Source organism: Lagopus leucura, unplaced genomic scaffold, assembly GCF_019238085.1.
Source record: "Lagopus leucura isolate 7727_CA_CO unplaced genomic scaffold, USGS_WTPT01 Super-Scaffold_100014, whole genome shotgun sequence".
Lineage (NCBI taxonomy): Eukaryota > Metazoa > Chordata > Aves > Galliformes > Phasianidae > Lagopus > Lagopus leucura.
Window position 1 is genome coordinate 1,846,251 of NW_024962268.1, and position 16,599 is coordinate 1,862,849.

The 16,599-nt window shown below is 37.4% G+C and overlaps 1 protein-coding gene across 1 annotated transcript in view; it reads right to left on the reverse strand.

Annotated features, from left to right (window-relative positions):
* ZNF366 (zinc finger protein 366) overlaps nucleotides 1–10,159 on the reverse strand; it is a 35,701-nt gene extending 25,542 nt beyond the window's left edge. The window contains exon 1 of the mRNA XM_042875409.1: nucleotides 10,011–10,159. The gene's annotated coding sequence lies outside the window, so the exon portion shown is untranslated. The remainder of the gene's footprint in view (nucleotides 1–10,010) is intronic.
* Nucleotides 10,160–16,599: the final 6,440 nt, after the last annotated feature.

A 16,599-nucleotide genomic window follows, 5' to 3' on the forward strand; every position in this document is an offset into this window, starting at 1 on the left:
ATCTCCCTGCCTCTTCTCAAATAACAGATTCTGTCCTGCTTCAGTTTCTCTTGAGAAACAGACCTTTTGACACTGCTGAATCATTTTGCTGATAACTTTTGAACTACATAGTTTTATTGGCTGGCATTTTTTTAATGTATAATGCCCTCTTTTTTTTTCCCACCAAAATATGGAAATATTCATACTCTGAATAATTTATGAATCTGGGAGGATGCACAGAAGTAAACTATTGCCTCAAGCACTCCAACCAGTATGTGACACTTAACCATTTTTGAATACACTTGTGTTTATGTCAAAAAGAAACTATCCTAGGAACTCCAGACTACTTTTGTCTGTTTTGAAAAGAAAAAATGAAACAGGTTTGAGTGCTGAGAGCATGGGACAGGACCAGAGGACAGGTCTATCTTTATATTGAGGAAATTCCAGGCTAGAAAAATACTTTGGCAAATCGCATTCAACCATCCTAAACCCTTCAGCACTGCAGAGAAAGGCCTACCGGGAAGAATAACTGAAAGGAGCCTGTCTGTACCACTCAGGAGTGTGAGATGCCTCGAACTTGCACCTTCTCAATAAAACTGCACAAGTGACACCTGTAGGAGGGCCCAAATCTATTTTTAGAGAGGATAGAGTCTACAGTCCCTAACTATCTCTACACCCCAGCACTCAGCAGTGCCATTTTTGGCTGTGTAATAGTCCTGTGACATAGAACAGTTAGCCTCACAGCCCAGGAGTCTGGTTAGGGTACTCCTCTAAGAGGCTAGGAATGGGAACCTCCCAAAGGGGTGGAGGGAAGTGAATCGAAGTATCTGACTTTATGGCTGTTATATTTTGCACTGATTTGATATCATTCAGTTCCATATAAATATTTTTGCAGGACTGGATCCCTAGGAGCTTTTGGGCATGGGTACACTGAATTTCTACATCCTGTGCAGGCTTCGAGGCTGATGAAATCAGGTTGGGCAGTGTGGTGGCACCAGGAGCACATAAAGGCAGAAGTTCACATGTGTAAAGCTTAGCTGGTACCAGCAGGCTGCTTGGGAATTCAATCCTACCCTCAGTAATTACTAGAAGCCACTACAAGTTGCCCACCTAGTTTAACCACCAAATTAAATAATGTAGTTCATCCTGTGTAACAATCTCTGTTTTGTCCGTGGTCTCATCCACATCACTGTGAAATCATTATGGAAAAACTGGTATCTGAGAACAGGATCTGGGATTTGACTATTACAAAGCAATGTCAATAAGATACATCTCTTCTTTTTCTTAACTGCATAAACAGCTCTCATTTCGATAATTGGAAACATGGATCTGCTGCTGCCCTTATAAAGTATGAGGAGCCACTTTGACAGCTCTTCATAGAGGTCCTATCACTACATCCAATTTCCTGCCTCCTTGCCTATCTGTCATTGCAAATTAGAATTGTGCATTTTTGGCATCACAGGAATAATATGCACGACTTCTTTTTTTCCTCTGGAAAGTTATTAGATTAAACTAATGCAGTTTTAGTGTTTGTTTGTTTGTTTTTCTCACCAGTCAGATATTACAAGACAGTGTGGTCAGAATCTTTTCACGTACAAAACAGAGTATTTAAATTCTACAGAGTGAAGTTCAAAAGAAAGGGCTTCTGAGCTTTACTGTAGTACAATTTCAAGAAAAAAAAATAAAAATAAAAAGGATTTATGCAGAACACTCAGAATTAAAATGACTAAAAAACATGCCCTTCCATAACCTTCATGCTGTTCTGCTTGGGGTATTGTTTTGAAAATAAATCTTTCACTGGCATTCGTGACCTTTTAAAAGGAAATAGTTTGAGCTTTCCTTCCTACTGCAGTCCCAGTATCGTTATCACCTCCATGGAGGCCAGAGAGATGGTATAGTCTCCTTAGTCTCCTCCAAAGACTTTGTTAACTACAAGGGTAGCTGAGGGGCACCTTCAGCCTCGATTCCTCAAGCCAGCCCACTGCAATGCTCCCATACCATTAGCAGCTACTGTATGAGAAAGAAACAATACCTCCTAAATCTTCTGTGAATAAACAGATACCTTAAGAAATAAAAATAAAATTAAATGCTGGTGACACGTGTTCATCTGCTTGGAGAAAAGCAGAGAAGAGTACAATATAGTAGAGTTTTCAAATAAAGTTTCCAAAACAGATTACATTTTAATGAAAGTCTAGTTTCTGGTAATAGTGGAGAATATTGTTATTCATCAACAGGACCAAGAGCTTGCTTTTAATGTTTATTTTTCTTTCAATTTGCTTCATTCCATTCAAAATTCACAGTAAAACTGATGATTGCTAAAATGGCAAGCACTGTGTGTTATAGTTAGGCATGCACTGTGCTGGAAGAACTGAAAGAAGAGGATTTTGACACATTTAGAAAAAAATATATCTGCTACTGAACACTGTACAATTCCTTAAAAGTAATTTCCAGGTGATGCTTCCCTAGTCATTTAGGATATACAAATAGGTGAGGTTTCAGCTGAAGTTTGAACAGACTTTCTGGAAAGGCTACTTTGCTGAGGAAACTGATTAATCCTATTAAGCTGTACTACTTGCAATTAAGCTGACTTCATATTGACTTAACAATTACTATCTGAGGAGAAATGCAAAAGGAAATAATAGAGCAAAAGAATTTGAGATATCTATTTAATTCCTAGGACGCTATTGTGTTTATCCAAGTCATAGGATATCCAAATAATAAAAAAACCTAAAAATCATGAGCAACAAGACAGAGTTGAAAATTACTCTTTAGGCAAAGTACTGGAGCACTGGGAGGAAACTACTTCTAATGTGTTTGTGCTGTGCCTAGGAAGTACTGCTTTCCAGACCGCCAGGGCATAAAATCTGTATTAAAGCATTCAAACCATGCAGAACTAAAATATGTATTTCTTTTCCAGAGAAAGATCACCTTCACATATATCTCCTAATTGCAAGCAAGTGAGGACTAATTTTTTAGAATCCATTTATTTCATGTTATTTGAAGAACAATGTGCTTAGTTTTTCAGTTCCATTACTGAACAGTGTTTTAGACTATTACATGAAGTGTCTTCAAGGAAGTAATTTATGGTAATCCCCTCTGGCTTTGCCCTTCGCCTTTAATCTTTGCACTGACTGAACAGCAAGAAGTAAATGTTTTCTCACTCTGATTCTCAAAATGTGTCCTGCATATAGCACTTAACTATTTTATTAACTTCTAGAACATATTAAAAATAACTGATTTGTTTCAACAACTAAAGAAATCTGAAATTTAAAACAAATTTCAGATAGCTTCTGTGATTTTAATCACTTGGAGAAAAACCTCTGTGTAAATCAACTAACAGGGAGGAGTTCTTAAGGTTAACTGTTATATTGAAACAGATTTTAAATGCCAGTTTTACTGAATTCAGCAAACTAGCAGATAGAGTGGGAATGGCAGCTCAGACTTATCCAAATGTCATCAGCAGATACTGGAAGAGTCTAAAGTTACAAACAAATAAGAAATTAATTTTTGCCAAACAAACAAACAAAAAAAAAAAAAAAAAAAAAAAAAAAAAAAGGGAGAAAGAAGAAAAGAAGAAAGTCAATGTTGAAATTTGAAATGAACACTGAAGTTTGAAATGTGAAATTTCCAACATTCCTAAAACCACTTTAATACTAATCCTTCACCACTAGAGACAGCAAACACTTGTATTGACAATTAACTCAATTCTGAGTCTCTTCAGTAGAAAAAGGAAACCAAAAGTCCATGCAACCACTGTGAATTTCTCAAGCAAATCCTGGCTATAAACTGGAAGAAAAATTATTCTATTTGGACCTCATTACCTGGAAGATATGCCAAGTGCCATATACAAAAACCTAGAAGATTAGATAGGAATTACTGTTGTGTTGCGATAGGAACGGCAAGTTAATCCATTTCTATAAACAGTATGCAATGACCTGGGGAAGAGTACCTAAGGGTAAACATCTGTGTGAACCATGTGCCTGCACATGCATTTTTTTCTGAGTCTGGTAGTGAACAACCTAGTGAAAATCTCTGAAGTCGTTAGAGAAAATTCGGAGTCCTGATCACTTGCCTACAGAGTCAAGCATCTTCTACTCAAGGCTTTACCCATGGATAGAGTTAGAAAGATTTCCCAATATGTGGGATAAGGAAAAAACAGATAATAATAATTAATGAGATCAAAAGTATTTGATTATTGTTTTGATTTCTTTTTGGCATAGAGGAGGTTTGGAGGAGGAGCTAGTCAACACAACTCTCTGATACTTTTGACTGTTCTACAGCATATTAATGTGCTAACTACAGGCATGTAATAGTTGTGGGAATCTTGCTGATTACATATTGTGAATGAAGTGTCACCTAGAAGTGTTTATGTAACAGCCATACTGGTAAATCTTAGGAGCACATTTTGATCAACTTGCTCTTCCAGGAGGACCAATATAGTTTTGTGTAATTCCTGTTACAAAATAATAGTTTCAGACTAATACTAGATGTCATTAAAGCTCCAGAAATCTACACTAGCAAATCAATCTACACTGTGCTAGAGCCTCCCAGATGGTTTCAACAATCTCTGCTTTTCCCTGATGGAGAAAGCTAATGAATGCTCTTGAAACATCCTTTTCTCTTCACCTTCTGGTGCTGTTTTTATTACACTATTTTTAGGTATCCGTAAGAGAAAGCGGACAAATAGAGAAAGACTCTGTGTCAAAGAGTGTTTTCAAATAAATTTTCTATGGAGCTGTAACACAAGCGGATACTTGGTTTAGAAACCAACTCAAGAGAGAGGACAAAACATGAAATAGCAATTATATTCCACAGTGTACTCTTCCCTGATATCTTTGTAGTGGGTCAATTTAAATTTGGTTTAAATCTAGCAGATTGAGTGTTAGTAGGAACACCAAGTCTTTCCAGTTTCAAAGACCATACAAAACCTTTGAATCTCAAACATTTGTTCCGGATGTATAGTAGCATAAACAACATAGAACCCTTCATAAAACAAGAAGTCTTTCATCACTGCAAAAATTGCCTAGAGTTACACTGCAACTCTGAAAATTAAAGCATAAATGGGTTTTTCACAGCTGGGAAACCAGTAAAAAAGGAGACTGGAAATCATCTTGTCACTCCCAGTAAACACAATGGTTGCTGTTCTGTGCGCTCTGTGTCTGGCATGGGAAGCATAAGCTGCTCCCTGAAAAGAAGTATAGCCACCTGTCCCATCCTAGAGCCCCTGCACCGGCTTCTCTTAAATCCTTCACTCTGGGAACACCAGCACTTTAATTTCTGCATATACAGAGAAATTTGTTGGTTTGTATTCCTCACCAGGCCTCCGAACAGAGGACTGCATAATTAACGTCTCTTGGCTCAGGTTTGCATTACTTGTAGTACAGCATTGTTTAAGAATAACAACTGGAAATATATGACCCTGCTCATAGTTGTACTTTTAGCTTCAATTCAGTTCTACCTTTCTCTAACTCATTAGTGAAAAGTGATGTTATCCATGTATGAGTCTTGGTTTACCTTGAAGGTGTTGTAATAAATGAATCCTCAGATTCAACTGACATTTTCTTTTCTAAGTGTTCACTGCATTCTGACATTTCTATAAGGTGTAAGAAACTAGGAAGTAGGAAGCTTACACATTTACTTTTTACAAACACTGTAGATTTTCAGGAAACATAATTTCTGTCATAAGATTTTTCTTTTAAATCAAACCAAAATTCATACACATGAATTTACACACCTCCACAAAGCGTAAGAAAAAATGTGTTGGTGTTCTGGCTTTCTTTCATAGTAGAAAAGTGAAGAGAGAGCAAGAACAATAGCTTTTTCATCCTTGGTTCAGGTAGTTAATAATGTTTCTTTCTAACATACAAAGCAGGAAATAAAGAGTGAAAGTTAAAAAATGTGAGTGTTCAGATAATTTCTTTCCATAATCTTCAGAGCATGAAAATATTTTCTTTTCATAGCTCACTGCTTAGCTTAACTTCTTCCAGTGTCTTTGAAGGTCTTTACAACACACTAGGTGTTGTTAGTTCAGAAGGAAAAGTTTGGCTTATCAAGATTGGGATAGCATTAGTATAAAACCACTTATTTTAGAAAAACAATTCACAGAATTATTACATTTAGTAGGAACCTAAACAAAGATTATATAATAATTTTCAACTGGATCATTAGCATTTTAAAAGCCAGGTAAGAAGGACTCTCATTTGCCGGACAGATTTAAAGAAAAAAAGATATCCAGCGTGGAATTCAACATGTGTTTTAAATAACAAGTATTATTTACTTAGTCACCTTATTTGGATGAATATCTGAATATCATGTATAAAACTCCACTGGAATTTTTACAGTAGTGGAGAGCTACAGTCTCCATTTCAAAATACAAATTTTCAACAATAAAGAGAGTAGCCATGAGCTATCCTTCCCCCCCCCCCCTCAAACTTGTTCATTTCTTTTTAAACTTTTCATATTGTCTGTGTAATTCTTTCTCATGCTAATATTCCTTGCTTTTCAATGGTTTCTGGAGGTGGTAAGGAAAAATAGGGATAACTACTATATTTAAGAGGAAAATGTTCACTGTGTTTTAATATTTCATATATTTGAAAACATTTGTTGTGTTAAAAAATTGGTCCAGCCAGTTATCTGTGACAGTCCACATAATACTTGTAAGGTCTCTTCAAAGGAGAAGTTTCTTTTGTTGCATGTTTCTCCATGGGGATGTGTGCCAGTGCTTAGAAACTATGTGTAATTTCAGATCAACTATAAAGGGCCATGTTTCCTTACACACCTTTGGCTGACTTGTATTCTTAAATAATCATCATACAAAAAACCTATTGCCATACACAGCTTTCACTGCTTTTGTTTTTCAGGGTAATATTCTGCTGACAAATCTGCATGAGTAGAGGGGTAGAAATTCAGGTAGAAAACTTTCTCTATAATTGCAGTTTTATAATATCATACATTGGAAACAGAATAAGTGCTATGTGGGGTAATCCTTACTCTCCCACCTCTTGTCTTGCATTACTCATCCCTCTGTGCTTTGTTCATTCTAAATAATGGATGTCTACCTGGCACTATTAGAAACATCAGATAAAAGACATGCCAATGCATGAATCTGTAGGATGTATTTAGTACTTCTCAGTACACCAATGTCTGCTCTACATCCTTCTATTAGAAATGTGTCCTTGTTTGAAAGAATGAGAAAACAAATAGGATTTATCAAAAGCCAACGATTCACATTCTCTCCTGGTAAAAAATCTATATTGGAGACATAATGAAAATATAACTCAGTGCTAGTATTCTGCATCCAAAACCCATGAAAGATTCTGGTCTTAAGTACAAAAGGTCAACTAACATTTACTGTAAGACTTCTATCAGTTTCTGTGCTTTTCAAATCAGAACTGCTAACTTGCGGTTTCCATAGGCTATACATTGTTTCCAATATTGTTGTTGCCATCGTCAGTGTATGCAGTTTTTATTCATTCTTCAGAAGAACAAGCAAAATTTGTCAACATTTTATTTCATTATAATTGAGAACACATCAAATTGAAGTAATGGCTTTATAGAAGACTGTAGGAAAATGTTAAACAATCAGAAATACATGTTCTGAGCGACTATGTAGGTTATATAGGGAGATATGGCTTCTAGCTGTAGCAGTAGTAAGCTTTTAAAACAAAATAAATATGAACATCTCTCTTTTTATTCTTATTCTTTTTTGCTTCAATGAATTTTGTTCTTTTTAATCACATTGAGGAAAGTAACTGAAAACTTGTTTCACACACATTTAATTTGTGCCAAGCTGGTTGTAGATGGATAGTCAGCCTACCCTCAGAATATACCCTTCTATGTTTTTAGATATCTCAACGAGGTGAGAAAAGGATATCACACCAGCCCAAAACCACCTCTTCCTGAGCCTTGGAGAAAGATATTGATGGTGTTACAAATCACCGTTATACTAGACAGTGTTGTGGTTATCCTAATGATAATGTATACTCAAGGGAAAGCAGGTAAGCACCAAATACCTGGAGAAAATATATTATTTGAAGGAAAAGGCAACATCAGAGATGAAATCTAAGAATGTTAAGAGCTCATAGTTGATCTTCATTATTAAATTACTTATCGCTCCTATTAATATGATCTCCTGTTGCACTTGTTACTAAGGAATAGGTTTAGAAATAGCATTAATATGAGTGTGAGCACATACGAATTTTTATGCATTTCAGACAATCTTCTTCTTTCCGCAGTATTTCAGAGAAAGAATTTATAATATGCATGGTCAAAATAAAGAATACATTAAAGTTTAGTTTTGTCTTCATAAACAAGATCTGTATCTAAATGCTGCAACCAGCTCTACCTACAAGGTAAACTGAACTTCTGAGCTAATTACATCAGAACTTATAGATGGTTGCAATCCAGGCTAACACTTTACAGTATGAGGAAAACAAAACCACAGAGTAATACAGCGACTTCCAAACACAGAGCTTTAATGTCTTTGAATGCTTAGGAGACTCTTCTACTGAGTGTCCAGATATTTGACATGTAATTGTCAAAACAGCTGATCAAACCCTCTACTTAATATGAATAAATATTTAGACAAACAAAATGCAAATCCAAGTATGCCAAGGGACATATGTGGCAAGTTTTTTGCAGCAGTACGTGACATTTTCTTGCTATTAGCAGAGAAGGGACAAATATCGTCATGTACACCTAAAAGCTGGTACCAGACTGGATGGAACTCAACCCAAGGCTGAGCTATGATCTTCTGGAAGGATGCTGCATTCAGTAGCAGGCTGCACTTAAAGTGAAGGCAATCTGCAGCTTACCAAGGAATCAGTCTGAATTTGGGCAGAACACTCCCTCCTATTGAAACACATGTGCCAGACAGAGGGGTAGGAAAGTCCATTCTGCTCACTCATTGAGCAAGGGCTGAGAGCCTAGGGCTGTGTCAAGGTGGCAGAGCAATACAAGTGTCCCACAGGAACAGAGTTAGTCAGTCTGCCCACCAGTCCCCATGGTGCCTGCCCACCGTTCAGGACTGCTGTCTGGACCCTGGGTCCCTGCAGAGCACCCTACACATTGGAGAGCTTGAATAAAGAGTGGGGCTGAAAATGGCCAAGCTCTCCTACTGTGGAGAAATCAACACGTGTCCTAATTTTTCCCTCTATTGTTGCATCCTTCTGTTATAAAAGTGCAGGGGGAAGATTTTCTCTTCTACTATTTGAAACATACTCTTACATTTAATCACTGATTTCATGCTCTGCTCTGATGGTTCTGCAACATTTATGACTAACAACAAAAAAATCTATCAATATCTACAATACAAGTGACAAATAAACAGACAGCTTCCAAGTAAATCCTATGCTGGTGATCAGTACTGTTAACGTGCTGTGCAACAGCAACTTACTTTCTTTTTTTTTCTTATTCATCTGAGAACCTGGAACTGCCCTAGCACATCTTAAATGTCACTCTTACTTGACTACTCATATACACAGATGAGTGGAGATAAATGCATAGTATCAGAAACACAATACCAACTGAAGGAAAAAGAAGACCTAGCAACTCATCTCTCCATGTAGCACAGGTTGGCAGGTTGGCACAGACCTCAGTAGTGGCAGATGATATATGAAACACATCAATTTTCATACAACACAGCTTCTCTCGTTATTTCAGCAGTGGCCCAGTGCAGCTTGCTGAAACATTCTGGATAAAGTGAGTAAAGCCTGTAACAAGATTCTGGTAGAGTCACTATATGCAAAACGCACAGCAGATTGTGTTATGAATATTATCAGTTTCAGCGGAAAACACTTTCTTTTCCATGTTTGTTAAACCGCACGTTGTTATCACCAGTATCTTAAAAAAGAGACTAGAGACATTTGTAGAATAAATATACTGCTTGTCAATGTATATGATCATTATCTTCTTATCAGTTAAATGTGTATCTGATAAATGCCTTTTCTTAATGCAAAAGTATATATATATATGTGTATATATATATATGACTTCTAAAAAGTTAACCATAAAAGCATTCTCACTCAACTTACCAGATGTTGAAGCTGGAAGGAATCTTGCCCTACTCTCTACCTGCTCTCGTGTTGGTAATCTCTCTCCCTCTCTTTCTCCCCCCGTGCAGAGGTTGCAGTAAACTTAGAAAACTAGCAGGGACAGTGTTTCAAATGACTTAAGAAAGAGAACAGGAACAATTATTTCGTTCTCTTTTTTTCAGATGAGTACAGTACCTTCAGAAAGAAGGAAGGAAGGGAGGGGAGAGGAAGTCAACAACCCTTTGCTTTCCTGCAAAAAAATAAGGAAACAGCAGATAGCAATCTCGTTTTCTCTCAAACAAAATGTTTGGAAAAATAAATACAACCGAACCAAAAGGAATTCCTCAAGTATTATATCTGCATTATTGGCTTCATAAAACCTACTTTACAGCTTGCTATGTGCAACTGCATTAAAACAAATGAATTTCCGAAGTAGCGTCTAGGAGTAAGACGCCCATATCTCACACAGAACAATCAGTCATAAGTGTGTACAGATAATGCAGACTTTTTTCTTCAGACAAGGAACAGTCATATATGGAATGAACATACATGAGTACACAGTTCTTATTTCCATGGTAATAGATTTCTTAAACTCCCTCTTCAGTGTGATTGTAGGAAAATAGCAGTGGATTATTCACAAAACGCTGTTGAATAAAAAGGGGGACAAGAAGGGCCACAAAAATGATAAGGATCGTATCTCTATATTAGGGTTGCAGTAACACATAATTTATCTCAAAGATTTGCAGTGTGTGGAAGCCATCTGATTTCTCCAAGCAAAAACTACATGCTGTGTTCTAGAATACATTTTGTACTTCGCTTTGTTTCTTTCTTTCCCCATTAAGCAAATTCTGACAAACAGATACTGGCCAGCTGGCTGCAGTTATACTTAGGATAAGTTTAGTCCATTGTGCTCCACAGTGATTTTGTTCACTTGTGTGTTTTCCCCCACCTTTATCTGTTATTTGAAGTCCACCTATAGTGAATACATGTTCCCTTTTTTTCCCAATAATCTGTTTTCATTCTGACATTCTTGCATGTAAAAACTTTGACGCTACCATAGGGTCTATGTTTTCAGTTTGCTTTGTAACATGGTACCTAAGGCAGTGCTGCTTGTGGACAAGTGACTCAGCGCCGTGCTCTGTGACAGGCAGGAAAAAAAAGACACTTTGCATTGCTCTTTCCTATGAAATGTGGATCCAGATTTTGCTGTGGGATTGACAGCTAGATGAATGCTGCTGAGGCAAAATGAGTTACAGCTGTAAATCCATTGTTAGTAGGAGGACAAGTTGGTACCCTACCCCATACAGATAATAAAGATTGCTTCTTTTATTGTTTGATAATGAAAAGCTGCAAACCAACATAGGAAGTACTTTGGCACCTGTGTGCCTTCACACAGTTCTTGACGCTATTCCCAGAAGATGTCTAGCAGCAGTCTGAGTGGAGAATCTTTCATTTTAGTATTCAGCAACTGGAAGATTTGACTGAGTACATCAGCAGCTGACAGAGCAGTACAGGTGCTGCGGGTGATCCCTGGCCTTACAGCATCACCAGCATTTCCTGGTAGCGAGAGGTTAATTGTAAGAGCAAAAGAATGCAATGCACTTAGGGAACGTGCTGTAAATGAAGTACTCTATAATCCCTTGGGAACAGAGTTCTAGTGTATACCAAGCATAGGGAAAGTAGGGAGGCACAGAAAGTAACCAAATTAATGTCTAGTCTAGTAGTTGAAAAAACAAGGTTTTATTTTGAAGTAGTTTTATTAACGTTTGTTTTATTCACTTCTTTGCCAGGTATTCAATATTCATGAGACCCAGAAGACTGCTACCACACATAATTTTGTTTTTCTCTATTGGTAGTACATTGCAGAATGCCTATATTCCTCAGCATATGTTCAGAGGCCACAGAGGGTACATGACCTCATTGTCACAGATGTCCCTTGCTTCTTCACACAGCAGGTTTCACTTTTAGTTTTGGGGACTGCAAAGCTAAGATGCTGGTCACAAACAACCACATCACTGCTTCACTATCTAATAAAGTGGCTTTGATATTCTGATTGAAAGACACTTTTTGAGCCTGCCGGTACTGCAAGGAGAGCAGGAGATCACAGAATCACAGAATCACAGAATTGTAGGGGTTGGAAGGGACCTCCAGAGATCATCAAGTCCAACCCCCCTGCCAAAGCAGGTTCCTTACAGCAGGTCGCACAGGTAGATGTAAAGGTCTTTCCTCATCTCACCTCAGGTCCTCCTGTCAGCAGCCTTTCTACCACTCAAAGCTGGAGCCAGTGTCCTTGAATGAATGCTGTTGCCACTGCCTCATCTGATGCTAGAATGAAACTGAAGGGCAGAGGGAAACTGTCTCCTGCTGATAACCAACCCTCTTTGTGGAACTTACTAAGCCAAGTGCTCCGAACACTGTTGCTTCATCAAAGTCCAGGTAGAGTAATCTCCTTCCCACAGAGCAGCTGTAGTGATTGACTTGCTCTGCCCATCTCCCACCAGTCACCAGAAAAAAACCATGAAGGAGGGAAAGGTATTGACACTGACATTTTCATGCCTGCAGACACCTTGGAAGGTCATTCCCATACAATTTATGACTGCGAAGAAATAAAAGCAAGGCCAAAATCTTTAGTTCCTAAAGTCAAGCAAACCAAGTCACAGTGGATAACTCTATGGCACTTAAACATTTTTTTAAAAGGGACAAGTACATTTATTTTTAAGAACATACTTTTGTAGGAAGTTTTATTCTTTATTTCACCTTTCCTCACCGTACTTTTACCAAAATGAATCTGCAGACACAAATCCAAAAAAGTGCAACCCCAGTTTCAATGCAGAGAAGGGAACAAGTGTAGTAAGTGTAGTAAACTTCAAGTATAGTAAAGCAGAAAAGCAGACAAGAAAAAACATACCTGTGGTCGCAGTCAGGCACATTTGATCTTCCATCAGGCTAATTATTAAGGTGATATTAAGGACTTGTTCCTTTTTTCTTTGTAGTTGTTTGTTTGTTTGTTTGCTTGCTTGCTTTTAGTTCTATAGGAAATAAATGTTCTTCCCAATGACAGGAGGGAAGCTTTCTTACATGCTCAAAGAAAGAGTGATATAAAACACATTCAGCATGTTAATAAGCATGAGAAAAGGGTTACAAGTAGCAGCCTCTGCACCACCACCTAGCATAGATAAGAGAGTGCAGAGTTAACTGTAGAAGCCATAACATTCTGCCTCATCCTGAGAAAATGAGACCAGAGGCAAAAAACAGACATGCTTGCCTGAAACTTTTAGGGCGACATCTTCATACATATGAATTGTCAAGGAAATAATAAGATGAATGTCTTCCTTCTGGGTTATAGTCTACCTGTGGAATTTAAAATAACATACTTAAAGATTGATAAAGAAACACCCAAAGAATACTTCACTGTTTAATATGTCAGTCTGCTATACTTTCCTGGCTTCACTTCTGCAGCGAATGTTTATTGTAGACGGCTCAGGACTGAGCCAGCAGAATGCTAATGGAATCAGCAATGTACAGAGCTGAAACTAAAGGACTTCCCTTCTGCACTGCAGCACGAGAGTGGGGCTCTAATAATCAACATTCAGCTGCTCTACTACCCTTTGTTATATTGCTTTGCATTACATGCACTGTTAAGGTATGACATATTCCTTTTTTTTTTTAATTATTGCAGTCATACTGGCTTTCATTTAGTTTGTCAGATTAGAAAATGTTAGAATATAAGAAAATTTTATACAGCTATCTGTGTCTCATGATCTTGGTATGATCAGAGTATTCTCACAACTGTGTGCTTGTGCAACTAAATTTCATGTAAATCCTTTTGATATTTTTCTTTCAGGTAGTATATAATCGACATTTTAATGAGCGTTTAGTATTTGTAGATTATAACCACACTGTGTGTTGCTCTTGAGAGAGAAAGTGGAAATATGTATTAAGAACAATTTTAAGAAGAGGCCTTTCCTGGTAGTAACTACCTTACTGTAATTTGAAGTGGGGCAAACTCGTTTCTGGTAAATGACACAGTCTGAAGTCATCTGAAGAATTGCTCTTCTTGTACCTTGTTTGTAAGCATCACAACTACTCTTATTAAGACATTATAATTAAAAACCATTTTAAAATAAGATAGTATGATAAAGAGGATGTGTTTGCATCTTCTAGCATGCACAAATTTATGTGAGCAGGACTGCAAGCTTTCTTCAGGTCAGAAACAGATGAGAGTTTGGCTTTGGTCTGTATGTCTGTATTGGGTGTCGCATCAACAGAAGCATAACATGGAAAGATGTCAAAGAATCTACCAAATTTTTTGGTAGTTCCTCAAAGCTGGCCTTTTAACCACAGTACAAAGCTGCATTCTATCTTTATAGTGGAAAGTAAATACAGTCCTTCCTGATGTTATTACTTTTTTAAGAGTGTTCGTGTAGTCTCATGTCCATTAAGTATAATGTAATGCCTGAAACTACCTAACGTGTTTACAAACCTGAAATACAGAAAATATGTTGGCCTTTGGAAACTTCAGAAAATAATGAGAAATAGATGGTTAATATGTTTTTCAAGCCTTGTTAGCTCCTGTAATACAACATGATTTCTTCTGGAAGTCTGGTAGTACGTTTCAAAATGAATTTGAGAAAAATTTGAATTTATCTAAGTTTTATAATCACTCTGCAATTTATTCCTTTTTATTTCAGGTATTTCAGTCACCAAACTTGGCTGACGTACGCTCTTTATCTAATATGAAGTAAAAGAGTAGTAATGATTTTTGAAATACGCTTCTGTCCCTTAGTTTGTGATATTTTTCCCAACTATTCTGTCTTCGTCAGATTTTGCTGAAGCTGAAGTTCTGTGGGCATTTCAAAAAGGTCATTTCTGGGAGCAAAATAGAAACACTGAAAACCTAACACCACTGCTACCAAGCAGCATATCTGCAATCTATAGCTGCTGGGCTGTGGATCCAGAAAAGCTCTTGGGAAAACTGTATTGCACATCTGCATGAATAATGATAAATTGCATCTCTAAGTCTTTTACTCTTTCTGTTCCTAAGAGAAAGAAAGAAAAATTACTTCAATCTGTGTTTAGGTTGGGGGTTGTTTTTTTTCGCTTGCTTCTTTGGGATTTCTTGTATTTCATGGTTTGTTTTGTTCCCTGGCACCAGAGAAGTACTAGGCAGATCAAACACTGTGCTCTGCAATCGTTGTTCATTGAATGCTCCTGCTGACTGCTGTAAGATTTCCTCATAGCTAGAGATAATTGTGTTAGGTCCCACATGCATTAAAGGTTGCTGTCAGAAGTCAGTGCAAACAAATTGACTGAATGTGACTGAGCATTGGGACTGACACATGAGCGGACGCACAAAGTATTTATCAGCTACTAAAAAGTGAGTGTTAAAACATCTAACCAAGCATAATTAGGGGAAAATAAAAGCAGAGCTCTTAGATCTGTTTCTCTCTGTTCTTCAAAAAGTTTAAAAGAGTTCTGGTTTTAGTTCATTTTTTAAATTTTATTTTAGCTGAGATTGCTATTGTTTTGTAGAAGAGCATTTGTTTATAACTAAAAGTGCAGGAAAAAACCCCGTTTACAGGAAAAACCTCAGACTACACTAGAAATCTTGCCACTGGGATTTCTTCAGCTGTGCATTTCCCTTTTGTTCATCAGGACTGCTCACTTTGGTTCATACGCCAAAAGCAAACCCTGATGCAAATCCATGGTGGTCATTCTGTACAAACATAGCGCCAGAATATCCCTGCTGAGATGGCTCAGTAAACAGTGTTGCATGGTTCTGGAATATTTCTGGATAAATGATGTGTGTGTGTTTGTAGTGACTGATATCCAATCATTCTGGGGGAGTTTTAATATTTTTTTAAAGCAGGTGAGTTTTTTTTTTACCATTAGCAACATGTGGTGCCAATGCTATTAAATAGGTGGATGGAAGAAAAAATGGGGCAGAACTGAGGACTGTCATTACAGAATGAGCATTACATCTGGATTGTTAGGCTTTCAAGATTGTTGTTTCTCTGGATTTTCCTCTCCTGTCAACTATGTAGACTTGAATGCTGAACATTTTCTCTTACTGATAGAGGTAGAGCACCAGAAATGGACTGCAATTAGAAGTGATGATCAGTGATCCTACCCATATTCTTTGCTGCCTTTTGCTGTCAACCTCGAAAAAGAAGTACTTCATAAAAAATGCTGTTAGGTCTGACTTCTTTATGTTGTTACAAAACCTCTAATTTGGTTAGCTCATTCTTACTAATGCGTTAAACCATTTTTCCATTTTCACAGGGATAGATTAGCCCACTGGCACATAACTGGTGGTGCTGCATGGCTTCCTCTTCACTGGATCACTGAGAGACTTTCTCAGCACTGCAAACTCAGTTTCAAATTCTTTGGAATAAAATGTCCTATCGTACTTTCCTTTCTTGTGCTTTGGTTCTGGTGGTGCTTTGTTAGTTGTGTGTTGGTTTGTGGAACTGAAGTTTCAGGTAGAGAATCAATCTAGCCCCCACATCCAGTTGTGTAGGCTTCTCCCCAGTCCTGACACACTGCCTGCATTGCTTTCTGAGCAGAAGCAAGATCCAACCACACAGCA